Below are 13,675 nucleotides of genomic sequence, written 5' to 3'. Positions count from 1 at the left end.
AATTGGTCATGTAGAGAACCTATTTTCCTTCCCTGATGCAGAAAGTTAGTTGGTCTGTAAAAAAAATTTTTTGAATAAAAAAAATTATGGCTTTAGATTATTCAGGGTTTTCTCTACTGTTCTATTTCATGAAAATCTGAGCTATATAAAAATGGTATATAGGTAACCAGATATCAATATTTTTGTTAAAAGCCTATTAATTCTTAAGGACTGTAATGTCTTGCTTCTAGAATTCTATGTAATTTGGTCCATTGCTTAAAATAATTGAGTATTTCAGAATAGATTCAGGGATTCCCAGTACTCAGCAGTCCTGAATTTAAGTCACCATGATGGTAACGTGATGCTATAAGGGATTAGCTGAAGACTTTTTATTTATGATACCTGAACTTAAGTCATTTCTTTGAGTTTATAACTGATCAGTTGATCTGGCTCTAAGAAAACTAGCTCTCTCCTTAACGGAACTTTTACATGATTAGTTTTGTTTGGTGTAGACTAAATGTTTCCCAGAAGGAGATTATTAATGATTTGAAATATTACATTAATAAAGGATCTGGCCAATATTTTCTGAAAAGTCACTATCATTGCTGTTTTAAAAGTAATATTTTTATATCAGCTTTAGTGTTGCTTTATATTTAAATCTGCAAAGTAGGTCAAAGCAATGATGACTGCTTCTTAAAATTTACCCAAAGATTCTGTCTGGGGCAGAATATTTAAGTCTATAGATGTATAGTATAGTAGTCTTGAAGAAAGAAGTTTGACTAACTGTATTCCAGCAGCTGAACACTGACATGAATTCTCAGCATATAATTTATGTGATCTTGCTTACCAATAAATATTTGGGAAAAATGTTTAAATAGTTGTAATAAATAGCAAAGTCAAATTGAGGCTTCATCATGACATGTGGTGTTGAAAATTATTAACTTTACTCTTATTTTTATTAATGTAACATGTTTTTCACCTTAACAAGATTGCAAAATATACAGCTGCTTTCTCCATAGTGTGGGCTTTCAGTATGACAGTAAGAACTACCAAAAGTTCCCCATACTGGATTTTGTCCTTGAGAAGTATTATAACAGTAATTAACTTTTCTTTTTCTTTTCAGAAAGTACAGTAACATCTTGATCAACCTGTTAATGTGTAGGAAGGGATATAATCAAATAGATTCATCTTGTACGTTATCAACCAAATCTAGATAATCAACTAAAAGTCAGTTATTTATTGAAAAGGTTAATAAGTCTAGTCTGTACCTAACGTTGATAATTGATATGTTGTCCTTCATTTTACAATCATTGAGTGTTTTACATTTCAGGAGTTAGAAATACAAATAGTAAGTCATCATTATCCTCAAAGAATTTAGAAAAGATTCCAGGAGGCAGTAATAGATTTATAAATAGTAGGGATCATCAAACCAAATCTTCCAGAAAAAACACCATTGGAAATTTGAAAGGGGTTCTGTGCTCATAATAAAATATTCAGCTTATAATTGGAATACATGAATAATGTGTATGATTTGGATTACTCCTAGAGAGAAGAGCTTGTAAAATGTATATATCATGAATTTTTTAACTAAAATTGTTTAGTATCCACTGGATATGATCAAAGTAACTTGATTTTAGGAATTTTAACTGTACAGTTCAAATTTTAAAATGTAAAGATGGAGTGACCATATGAATTTGAAAGAAAAAATGTGAAGGTAGGTTTCCTTATATTTGTATCTATTTTTCCCTTACTGAAAACTGAGCCTTTAAGTGAGAAATCCCTGGTCAGGGTTGAAATAATGGGCAGTTCTTTGAAATATTTCTTACCTCCCTGAAGATAAACAGACATACAGATGTTGCTTTGTTCAAATGGAGTAGATTTACTAAAAATATTTTTTTTCTCCATTCCCTGTAATTCATAAGGCCCCTCATGAGGTCAAGCTGTTTCAAACTCCATGATGTCGTAACAAAACTGGTTAGTGTCTAATAATACACACAGTTATTTCTGTTTTTCACCTATGAACATTTTCTCTTTTAAGAAGTTCTAAGACCTATAATTGCTAGCCGGAACTTTTAATCACTAAGAGAGAACTGAGGTTAACACGTTGAAGTGGTTATAATTTCAGTCAAAAACAAACTTGGCAGAAGAACTAATACTGAATGCTTCCAATGGGCTGTCATTGTCTTAAGTAAGTGTAAATGTGAAAACTGAGACAGAGACATTTTGGTCCAAGGTCCTCCTGACTAGAAGTGGCCAATCCTGAATTGACCCCGGTTGGTCTGATACCAGAGCTCACATTTTAACCACCACTCTGTACTGCCTTCTGGGTTTTACTTGCTGTGTGCAGTCTTATCTGGTAAATGTCATTAGGCTTCTTTGAAATATTGAATAACTGGGGTATTACTAACTAGTTGGTTAGACTATTAGTTTCCCCAGCTCAGAACTATAGGTGGGGCCAAAGACTAGTTTCATAGAAATGACAGCATAAGAATTATTTTGTGTTGTGATGGTAAGACTAATGGTAGCCTCTGAATAGCTGAGAAGCTTCCGTTTTGTAAATAAATATTGCTATCAGTGTAGCCTTCATTAATTGAACCTTCTTAAACCTATTTATGGTTAACTACTCTCTTTTTAAAAATTTTTTTGTATTTGTGGCTTTTGTCACAAGTTTACTAATCATCTTGTGATTTGAGATTTCTTTTTACCAATTTTAAAACATTTCCTAGTTAGTGTTTCAGGATTTGTTTTAAATTACTTGGAATAAAATGGAGCCAGACTGTGGTATCTTATCTGCAACCACTATGATTTTACATGGAATTCAATTTTATCATCTTAATTTTCTTTCCAGATCGGAGTTCTTACTCTTTGAAGGTAAAAGCTACTTTATTTTTGTAAACACTTCTTAGCTGCCCTGTTTTGTATGTTCCCTGGCTTTCTTTCTTGTCTTTGAAGTGGCTGCTGGAAGGTCATGAAGTATGGGTGCATATATAACCCGGCTTTGTGTAGTGTTGATTAGCTTTTTTTTTTTTTAACATCTTTCTGATTACCTGCAATCGTTATCTTTCTGTTTGTTTGTGTGTGTTTTAGAAGTAGGGCATTATTGTTTAACTCATGGTTTGCCTAGGCTAGGGTCATAGACTAAAGATAGAGCAGAACCAGAACTTACTGCCTTATTGTTTTCCACTCACTTTGATTCCTGGAGAAAGAAGCCTATATGTAGTATGCATAAGCAAAGTTGAATGGCATCCTGATTGCCTGTGAACTTAAGGAAAATCAGTTCTCAGTAACTGATATGTATATGTATATACATATATGTATATGTGGCTGGTGAATAAACAGTTTTGCAATATCAGAGTTGGGACTTGTGACCTGGAAGGTATTAATCAGTCAGGCTGGCTCTAGTTATACTTAGCACCAAGACCAGGTTCAGAATTCCAAATAGGTATCTGACAAACCAAGGTGCCCTGGGTTGCTCTGAGGTTCCATCCAGCTGTGTCCTGTCTAGGAGATTCATAATTACAGATCATTTTAATTGCTGCTCAGTTAAAGCCAGCATTGCTAATGACAGCAGTGATCTTCAGGCCATTTCAGTTGCCCTTCTTCCCAGTCATTATCCTCGATCGTCTTGTTATTTTTGACACAATTGAGTAAACCTTCAAAGCTTTTCTGGCTTTTGCTGGCTGTGGTCCACAATATGTGTATTTTCTTGTCCCTTGTAATGCCCTCTTCCTGTGTCTTTTGTCCCTCTTTAGGGACTTCAGCCACTATTAAGGCTACTGAATTTTTCAGTCTCTAATCTCATATGTACCTCCAGATCACATGAGACTTGATAATGCGGAAAAATAGTTACCAGTCATTTAACAAACGTTTAGTGAGTACATGTGTTCCTGGCACTGGGGATACAAGGAGCAGCATGTGGCAAAGGGAACAAAACCTCACAGACATAGGCATGAAAGAATTACGTGTTTTGGGAGCACATTTTGATCCTGTGGGTTGCAATCTTAATAATTCTCCTGTTGGATTTTCTGCTAAGTCATACTGATTCTTCTACGTCTTTTCCTTACTTTCTCTAGTTAATCTACTATCCTAGGGTGGGAGTTCTTAACCTTGCAGGAAAATGACTTGGAACCAGTGTAGGAAAAAATATCAGACCAACCATAAGAACTGACAGTTGTGGGACTTCCCTGGCTGTCCAGTGGTTAAGACTCCACGCTTCCAGTGCAGGGGGCGCGGGTTGGATCCCTGGTTGGGAAACTAAGATCTCACATGCTGCACTCCACACGATGCGGCTGAAAAAAGAACTAACAGTTGTACTTCACTACTTCTGTTGATTGGAAATTTTGTATTAAAAGATTCTAGGAATTCAGCAATACTTTTTAAGTGAATTATTTTATTAATTACAACAACATTTACATTCAGATTTAGACTATACTTTTAGAGAGCCACTTTTATGCTAAATAATGTACTAGGGTCTGAAAATACACTGTGGGTATAAGGCAGTCTTCTCCCATTATGGAGCTAATGTTCTATTAAGGGAGAAAATTCACATTAAGTTGGCTTGATGTACCCCCAAATCTAAGACTTACAGGTTAGGAGGCATTGCTGTGTGTCTTACAAGTCAATTTCTAAATTATTACAACTCTTCTCCTTATTTTCCTACCTGATGTCTCTCACTATTCTGTTTGTTCTATACAGTTGCCATAATGATTGTCACACAAATACCAATATTCCCATCACATCATGGTGTCAGATCTGAATTCTTGAAATTTGAGACCTTTTATGTACTTCCCAGGTATCTTTCCTTTCCAACCTTTTATTCCTTTCCCATTCTGATATTCTAGTTAAACCTTTACTGTTAACCTTAGGGAAGTTAGACTGCCTTTGTCCACCTTGCTTTAACTCATTACTTCCTAGCAATTACTTTGGCGATTATTCCGTTTTCTAAAGAGACATGGGTTGGAATGTGATATCATTCATGAAATAACAAGAATATATGGTTGTACTATGAAAATTGCTATATACAAAATGATTTCTAGACTCCAACTAGTGGCCCACTTCCGGGAGCTCTTGGAATCAAGTGGCAATTTGACAACAAAATTGTACTGAAACTTATCTAGATGCAGTGGGTAACAAAATCTAAGTAGAAAATGCAGAAGGGTTAGATTTAGTCAATATGGATATGAGAGTTTGCATCAGGTTTTGAGGATGAACCTAGTGACTCACAGAGAACTTAAAATTCTCTTGACAGTTAAAGAGCAATCTTTTACTTTACAGTTTTCAGAATTCCACTTCTTAAAAGTACACAGACCAGGGCTTCTCTGGTGGCGCAGTGGTTGAGAGTCCGCCTGCCGATGCAGGGGACACGGGTTCGTGCCCCGGTCCAGGAAGATCCCACATGCCGCAGAGCGGCTGGGCCCGTGAGCCATGGCCGCAGAGCCTGCGCATCCGGAGCCTGCTCTCCGCAACGGGAGAGGCCACAACAGTGAGAGGCCCATGTACCGCAAAAAAAAAAAAAAAAAGTACACAGACCAAACAGAAAAAAGGCCTAGTTGGCCATTCCTGGCCTAAAAATTACATAGGTGGGTACATAGAATTTCACATGCTGTTGTATTTTCTGAAAGCAAAGGTTCTGTTATATTATTGCAGTACACGTCCATATTGCGGTAGTCATCCATACTGTGAGTGAGACTGTTTAAATCTGTACTTTAATCATGGTGATAGACTCCCTTAGACGAAGCCTGTTAGACCTGCTTCCTATGTTCGATGCTCTAGCTGTTTCTTCCTGGGGAAATTAAAGTACAAAAAGAAAGGCTTCTTGATATTTTTGACTTGATATCCACCCCTTCTCACAGTAGTCAAGCAATAGCTCCCATTCATTGAATTCCTAATGTGTGCCAGTCACATGCAGCTAGGCGCTTTATAGTATCTATAGTATTCACAGTAACTCCCGTGTTAGGCACTAGTATCCCTATTTCCAGTGGGAGAACAGGCCCAGAGGGATTGAATGACATCGCCAGGGTTGTACAGCTAATTTGTAATAAAGCAAGTATTAGAACTAAAAACTTTCACTTTTATCTTTCTCTGGAAATATATTTTGCTTTTTAGAGCTAGAGACAAAGCAGTTTCTTAGGTTAGATTTATTGTGGCGAGTTTTGAATTACAAGCTAAAAACAGAAGGTTTATTCTAGAATATAAGGTTTAAATTTGTAAAATTTAATTTGCTATTGTATGCTTCTATTGCCCTGCTCTTAGACTCATAGAATATTTTCTTTTCTACATTTTGTGATTGATATATGTTTGCTTCTTTATATATATATATACACAAAAGCTTTAGTTTTGTAGGGGAAAGGGATAAAAGAGGTTAAGTTGGTTTTATACTTGCAAGTAGAGTCTGACCACTTTGATTATCCTCACAGCAAACTTGAACATTTAATTCACCACATTTAACATACATATAACACTATATATATATAAGGGCATACTGCCTTCCATCTCCTACTATCAATAATGCCAGGCAAGAAGAGTGTTACCTCATATTTGGATCAGCTATTTCTATGTAAAGAACGTTTGAAAGAATTTGCCTGAAGCTGTTCTGAAAGTTAAGTATCGTGAGATACATTGGCAAGACCTGGACTCAAATTCCAGCCATTAAGGGAGCCCATCGGGGAGATCCCTGCTTTTGCCCTTGGAAAAATAAAAATAATAGTTGATAAGGAAATAAAATTTAGGTGAATCTGTGCTCTGTTTAATGCTGATGGCTAGCATTTGTTAAGTGCTTACTATGTGTCACGTACTGTTCAAAGTGCTTTTCAGGTGTTCTCTTCACAGCTTCACTTTTACAGACGAGGACATTGAGAGGCAGGAATGTTTGTAGTAGAGCCATGGTTCAAATACTAAATAACTGATCTGATCAGAAATAGAGCCCTGCGTCTCAGTAAACTAGAAGAAAAAAAGAAAATAGAGCTCCATCATGTTGTAGAGAAAGGTTTTTATTTTATTTTTAATTTTGGTGTTTTCTCTCTTCCTTTCCTCCCTGCACTTAACTCTACCCCCATGTTCTGTGTAAATTTCCCCCCCCACATTTAAGTTTTACTTGTTTTTCCCTCCCTTTTCAACCTATTTCAGCATCATCAGGAGCAGTAAACTGGAAGTTTATTCATAAGTTTAGAGATTTTATAAAAGACATCAAAATAATTATACTTCATTGACCTATGTCTTGTCTTGAAATTTTTCATTTTGAACTATGTTGTTTAGGGGGAGAGCTATTAAAGTGTTTTCTCTGCATGTTTATGATACATTTTAGATCTCCCACATTTTTTCCCTGGATATTTATCAGGAGATGGTGTAGAGGTTTGGTAAGTAATACAGTTTGATTTTGTATGTCTCAAGAGTTTCTCATTAAGTCACATAATTGAGTTTTCTTTATTCTGACTTTTTTCTCCTGGTGATTCTGTTTGTAGTATTGACTGAAAATCCTTACACTAATGCTAATTTTGATCTTTTTTTTCACTAGCATGTATTGGAGCCCTCAGACTTGAAGAAGGACATAGGTAAAAAGTATAATATGGAACATTTTCTACATTAGGGTTATGAAGTCTTTTTCCTTTAGTTGCATACTTGTGTTCAATCTGAAAAATATTTACATAACAATTTAAGTGGTATAGGGTCTGCCAAAACAATTACGGGTATTTTGATTCTCTTTTATTTTTATAAACATATATCAGTTCTCAATCCTTCAGGTCAAAACAGGTGGTCTAATGTTATATTAGGAAGTACTTAGAAATTTATTTCCCCTCTGTGTGAAATTTTATGCAGTACTTGAGTTACTTAATTGTAAAGTGAATAGCAAATACTAATCTAAAACTAACATTTTAGATTTATCGGAATCAGGCCTTACTGCTGCTCTGTCCGAAATGCTTTCTTCCCCAGAAGCCTCAGTGGATATAAACCCCATATCATATCTCTCACATATCTGAGCCAGGTGTGCCAAAGTGAACCCTGCAAGTTCTTTTCTATGACTAGAAGTTGTAGAAGAGCAAAAAACCTTGGCAGTGTCATGTTCATTTATTTACTCATAAAGTTGTTTTAAAACATCCTTTATTTTAATTTAGAAACAAGGTATGCTACACATTTAAAATTTTTCATTTAGTGACACCAAAAATTCTAACACATTTTTCTATCAAACAAGTGTTCTTTGAAAACTAAATGTCTGCAGTTATTTTTTTACTTGGAATTACTTGAAGTTTGCTTAAACTCCATTTACTTGAAGTAGAACTTCACAGTGAATGAACAGGACTAGGTTCTTCCGCAGTCAGTGAGAACATGAGTTTCTACGTATGGATAATACACATTCTCTCTTTTTCTTCTTTGTCTTGATAATCAAATCTCTGAGAAAAAGGCTCTGATGGCAGTCTTTTAAAAAGCTATAGAAAAAGAATACTTTTTTTTTTTTTGGCTGCACGGCTTGAGGGATCTCAGTTCCCCAACCAGAGACTGAACGTGGGCCATGGCAGTGAAAGCCCGGAATCCTAACCACTAGGATACCAGGGAACTCCCAATAATACATTTTTTAAAATTCCACATTTTCCATCTTATTTATAGTAACCTAATTTAGCAAGATCAAATTGGGAATTTCACCCAAGGTATCGGGTAGAACCATTAGTTTGTTGGAGAATTTACTTGGGGAAAAAAAATGATGGAAGGAGAAGGTGCTGGTTGATAGCAATCAGAAATAAATGTTGTAAAGCATCTTTGGAATTCGTTGTAAGTGGGAAATTTATCTGGTATATAAAAATTTTATGTTTGTTTATTTTTGGCCATGCCACGTGGCTTGTGGGATCCTAGTTCGCCCGAACAGGGATTGAACCCAGGCCCTTGGCAGTGAAAGCGGGGAGTCCTAACCACTGGACCGCCAGGGAATTCCCCAAAATATTATGTTTATAAATATTCATATTATGTTTATGTTTAATCCCTAATATGTTTATTAGGGATTTTTTAGAAATTGACCTATTTCATAAAGCAAGGAGAAACTTAATACAAGTGTGGCTGTTGACACTTAGAAATATTATGTCCATTTATTTTTAAAAGTGACACTCCAGGTTACATCACAGTCACTGGCAAAGTTCATTCAAATACAGATTTTCTAGTTTTCTTCTTTGCTTTAGCATTTTTTAAAAAGTGACCTGAAAGTTTAATTTAGATAGGAAAATAAGGGCTTGATTAATGGAGTTGTGTATGATGGTAATAGAGTGCCCATGTTAGTATTTTCATGAAAGGGGGACAGTGTAATAACTGATTGGCCAATGATTAAAAGATAGTGACACATTTAGGATTTCTTATTCTTTGTAGTTTGAGTTAGAAGTTTATAACCTTTGCCTCATGAACCTTGCAGCAGCTCCAGTCACTCCTCCACATCTCTGCCTAAGAGGAAGGTGGAGTCAGAGTCTCCATACTTACATTCACTTTGTCCTTGACAGTCTGTCAGTGACCATGATTTCTAAGGCTCACTCTTGGAACCAGAGGCAAGAAGAAAGGGGAGAGGGTGCTAATCAGGTTAACTGCCACCTTTTAAATTTGACCCTTGTTAATAATTTACATGAAAAGTAGTATTTACTCTTTACTCTGCCTCTAGTTTTAACACTGATTTTTTTCCTGAAATTTCCAAGAGCTTAGCTCAATGTCTTTTTCAAAGAAAGGGGGCTGGGCAAAGCCCACATATGTTGGGAGAATAGAATTACACGGGGAAAATGTTTTTCTTAAATTAAAAAAAAAATGAAAATAGAGAAGAGGTTGCAGGAAATGGAGTAGTGGGGTCAGCATTAGGAAGGGAGGAGATGACATAAATATTAAGTAATTTGATTTGCTTCCTATGTGGTTTACTTATAACTAACATGAAATGAGTGTTTCATTCCTTAAGTATGCACTTTGGGAAAAATGGGAAGCCAGGCTGGAGACACAGATCTATAGCAGATGCTCTGTATCCAGGTAGCAATGGCTCTGATGGCATTCAGTCCAAGAGCAACAGCATCTCCAAAGGAAAAATCTGTAAATATTCATGAATGGGATCACCTTCACCATCATCAGCCAACTGATCCTGTCATCAGCCAGGATAGGATAAGGCTTCTTGAAAGGCACTTTGATGGCTTTTGATTATCAGGAAATTTTATGTAGAAAAAAAGTTGAAATTATGCTCAAGACTTCTTTTTCTGGTTTCTTATTCTCTTGATATTTCACATTTCACAACTAAAATAATCGTAACGCCTTGTTATCTTTTAAAATGAATTTTCAGGAGCTGAGGCTACAGAAATCTCCATTTCGTGGGCATAATTGACACTTGACCCTTTGTTTATAGTTATGTACAGGGCATCCCCAAATTGGGAGAGATTGCCTCTTTAAAGTTGGTGGCCACCTTGGCTCAGCGTTAACAAGGCCTAGTCTACAGGTTCAGTTTTGCTTTTGGCTTTGTCCTTGAGTTGAGAACCAAGTTGAGAGAACCAAGTGGAAGTGTTGGGACCAAGCTAGCAACTATACTTAAAATATATATGAATCAAGTGTACTGTTTCTGAAAGACCAGTTATTGAGCCCCCCTCAGTCAGGGATACTGAATATTGGGTTTAAATGAAACAAGAATGTTACTCATTTTATATGTTCGAAATTAGTATTTTAAAGAAGCATGTAAACACTTAAAAGTGTAGTTGCATTTGTTGTAGGCCAAAAAAATATGGCTGTTATCACTAGGGTGTGACTCATGTGGTTCTTGATTATTTACACTATTACAGAAGAACACAAATATGCATAGCTCCAGGTAATTTAACTTTGAAGTGAGAGATTATAAGCACCTTTCTATGTGAAAGAAAGGTGTTTACTTCAAATGAGTGATGAAAACTTGGTGCTAGGACCTCCGCTTTTTCTTAGGTCCAGTGGTCAACTTCTTATAAACCAGGCATAAAGAGAAATAAAAAATAATTAATTCTCCATATCTTGAGCTTTATTTTCTTCAACTGGTGTAATGAAACAGGTATAATGATTACATTTCTCAGTTTCCCCCCCACCCCTCCCCTCTTAAGTCTGTAGGAGCAGTTGTGATGTCAGTGGAGCAGTTGTGATGTCAGTGAAGCTGTGGTTAAGTATATTAGGTTATATTAGAGGACCTGAAATATAAACAGAAGTGTTTTGTAGTATAGATGTCAGAATAACCAGCTTCAAAATACAAACCCTGAAACTTAATTGTTGACTGTTAACAAGCACAAAATACTACAAACTAGGATGTCTTTAAGAGCAGAGGTCTGCTCTTGCCAACTCCTGGCTCTTAGTTTAACAAATCTGATCCAGGATGCATCTCAACCCTGCAACAAACTGTATTTTATTTTTGCCTAATTTCCAGATACCACTTTAACACAAGTGCTCTGCCCCATTGCTTAGCTTTGAGCAGTGTCCTACTTTGAAAAGAAACTTATATGTACATTTTGTCTTCCCTTTGAATACTGTTTAACTGCAAACTAAGAAGCATTGAGCCTAGCATTCACACAGCTTGTTCTCAAACTCTGTTTTATGAAAATTTCTCAGCTTTTTTCAGATCATTCTAAATGGTCATTTCTTTTTTTTATTAACATCTTTATTGGCATATAATTGCTTTACAATGGTGTGTTTCTGCTTTATATCAAAGCCTTTTCTTTTTTAAACTGAATTTTGCTTTTTCTTTGTGAAGTTAAGAGTAGGTAACATGAGTCCCTCTTGCCCTTTGCAGTTAGAATCTGGCATCAGAAGCAGTTGTTGCTATGTCTGATTTTCATCCATGAACTTTTCTGGGATGGAAGGCATATTGATTCCAGTGTTTATTATTTAATTGGGCAGTATAAATAAATTCACTGGCTCGCCTTCCTGTTTAGCGAACACCTAATCATGATATTTTATATTTCTTACACTTCTGGAATGCCACTTCAAAAATAGAAGTTGTGGGGAGGAAAGAGGGTACTTGGACCATACTATGAATAAAAGACATTTTGAAATTTTTTTGTTTCTTAAAAACAAAGCCAACTCCTTAGTACCAGATGTGTTCATTATACTTTTTGAGAAATTACTCTGGTCATTATATTTATCATTCATGAATTAGTATTCTGCCCTAGTCCCTAAAGATAGTTTTATATGCTAACTTTTGTTTTACCTTTCTAGCTGCTAAGATAGATAATGGTTATTACAAACAGCATGTTTTTAAATGGTCTCCAGTGTGGACTGCTCAGCCAGTGATGGAGTGAGTACGCTGAGGAAGAATGTGTCGTTTGGAATCCAGAGCCATTCAACGAGGATAACTGCCTGATACATGGTCGGAATGCTCAAACTAATGGCATACCGATGGCTTTCTCTTCCATTCCCCTAAAAAGCAAGTTTGTGAGCCTGAGTTCCCCTAATCTAGCTACTCTCATTTATATTCCCAAAGTAGTGACCTAATTCTGTCACTTTTGGCTGTCAAGGGGAATTGAGGTTTCAGTGTGTGAGTACAGCAAACATTTAATGATTTATAGGAAGGAAAGAAAAATAGTTTTGTTTGCTAACTACTTGAAATGTAGAATGTTTTGGTTTTTAGTTTATGATTTTGCAAAGCATAAAGACATTTCTTGGTTGTTAATTCCACATGAATTATTCAATATTTTTTCTCTCTTACTAAGTTAATTTCAGTGCTAATTTCCTATGAAAGCAATTGAATGGAATAAGTCTTAATTTAAAGCTTGTACTAATGATAATCAGGTATGGTTCACTTTTTTTTTTCTGACTTAAGTGATACGTAAGTAAAATATTCATTTCAAATTTGACTGGCAAATTAGAAAATCAGAACAGTTTGCCAGTATTTTTCATTCCCTTTCTTAGACATGTTTTTCCTTTACACATTTATAGTGCAAAATAAACCAGTGGTGCAGACTCAAATTGATCAACGTTTGTCTTGGTCTTCATGGGAATTACATCTTTTTTCACTCAACATTTATTAAAGGAACAAACAAAAATTTTAGGCTATACCAAACTAATAACTTTAGCTTGACTAAGAGCTGAATTTCATAAAGGAACAGAGTATGTAATTCATTTTCACATACTTTAAGGTATGACTCATCCCTATTAAAGTTGTGAGACTCAAAGCTACGCCCGTATCACTTAATTTTATGTCCTTCCCTGTTTACTGTGTCTAACCTTCAAGATTTCGTGACTGATGCTGAAATGGAAGCCAACCATTGCAGAAATTTGGGGGAAAATGAACCTGAAGAATGCAAGGGGAAGTAGGAATTCATTTCTAGCATTCCCAAACCTGCTTTGTCACGTCAGCTCCACTACAGTCAGAGGAAAAGAACTGAGTTCATGAAAATTACCAACTAAGCCTTACATCTGTCTTTAATGTTTTTAGGAAATATACTGAAAAGGTAAGTGAGATGTCTGTTTTGAAGAAAGACTTTATTAGGTATTTTAAAACCAGTTCTGTATTAGTAAAACTGGACAGCTTCTTTATTCTGAGCTTCAAAAGTCTTGTCCCCATTTGGTATGGTTCTTAGTAATTGTGGAGAAGGTGGAGTTGTTCCAACCAACACGAAGCTTTTCCTCTACTTCTCAGCAATTAAGCTGGATCTTGCATTGAAGTGTACAGAGTGCCAGTTTTTGTTGTTTTGTGCTCAAATCCTCTCTTAAAAAATTATTTGTAGTTGAGTTTTAATTT

Source organism: Pseudorca crassidens, chromosome 2 (assembly GCF_039906515.1).
Source record: "Pseudorca crassidens isolate mPseCra1 chromosome 2, mPseCra1.hap1, whole genome shotgun sequence".
Classification (NCBI taxonomy): Eukaryota; Metazoa; Chordata; class Mammalia; order Artiodactyla; family Delphinidae; genus Pseudorca; species Pseudorca crassidens.
The sequence above is the reverse complement of the archived record's forward strand: the minus strand, read 5'-3'. Positions refer to the sequence as shown.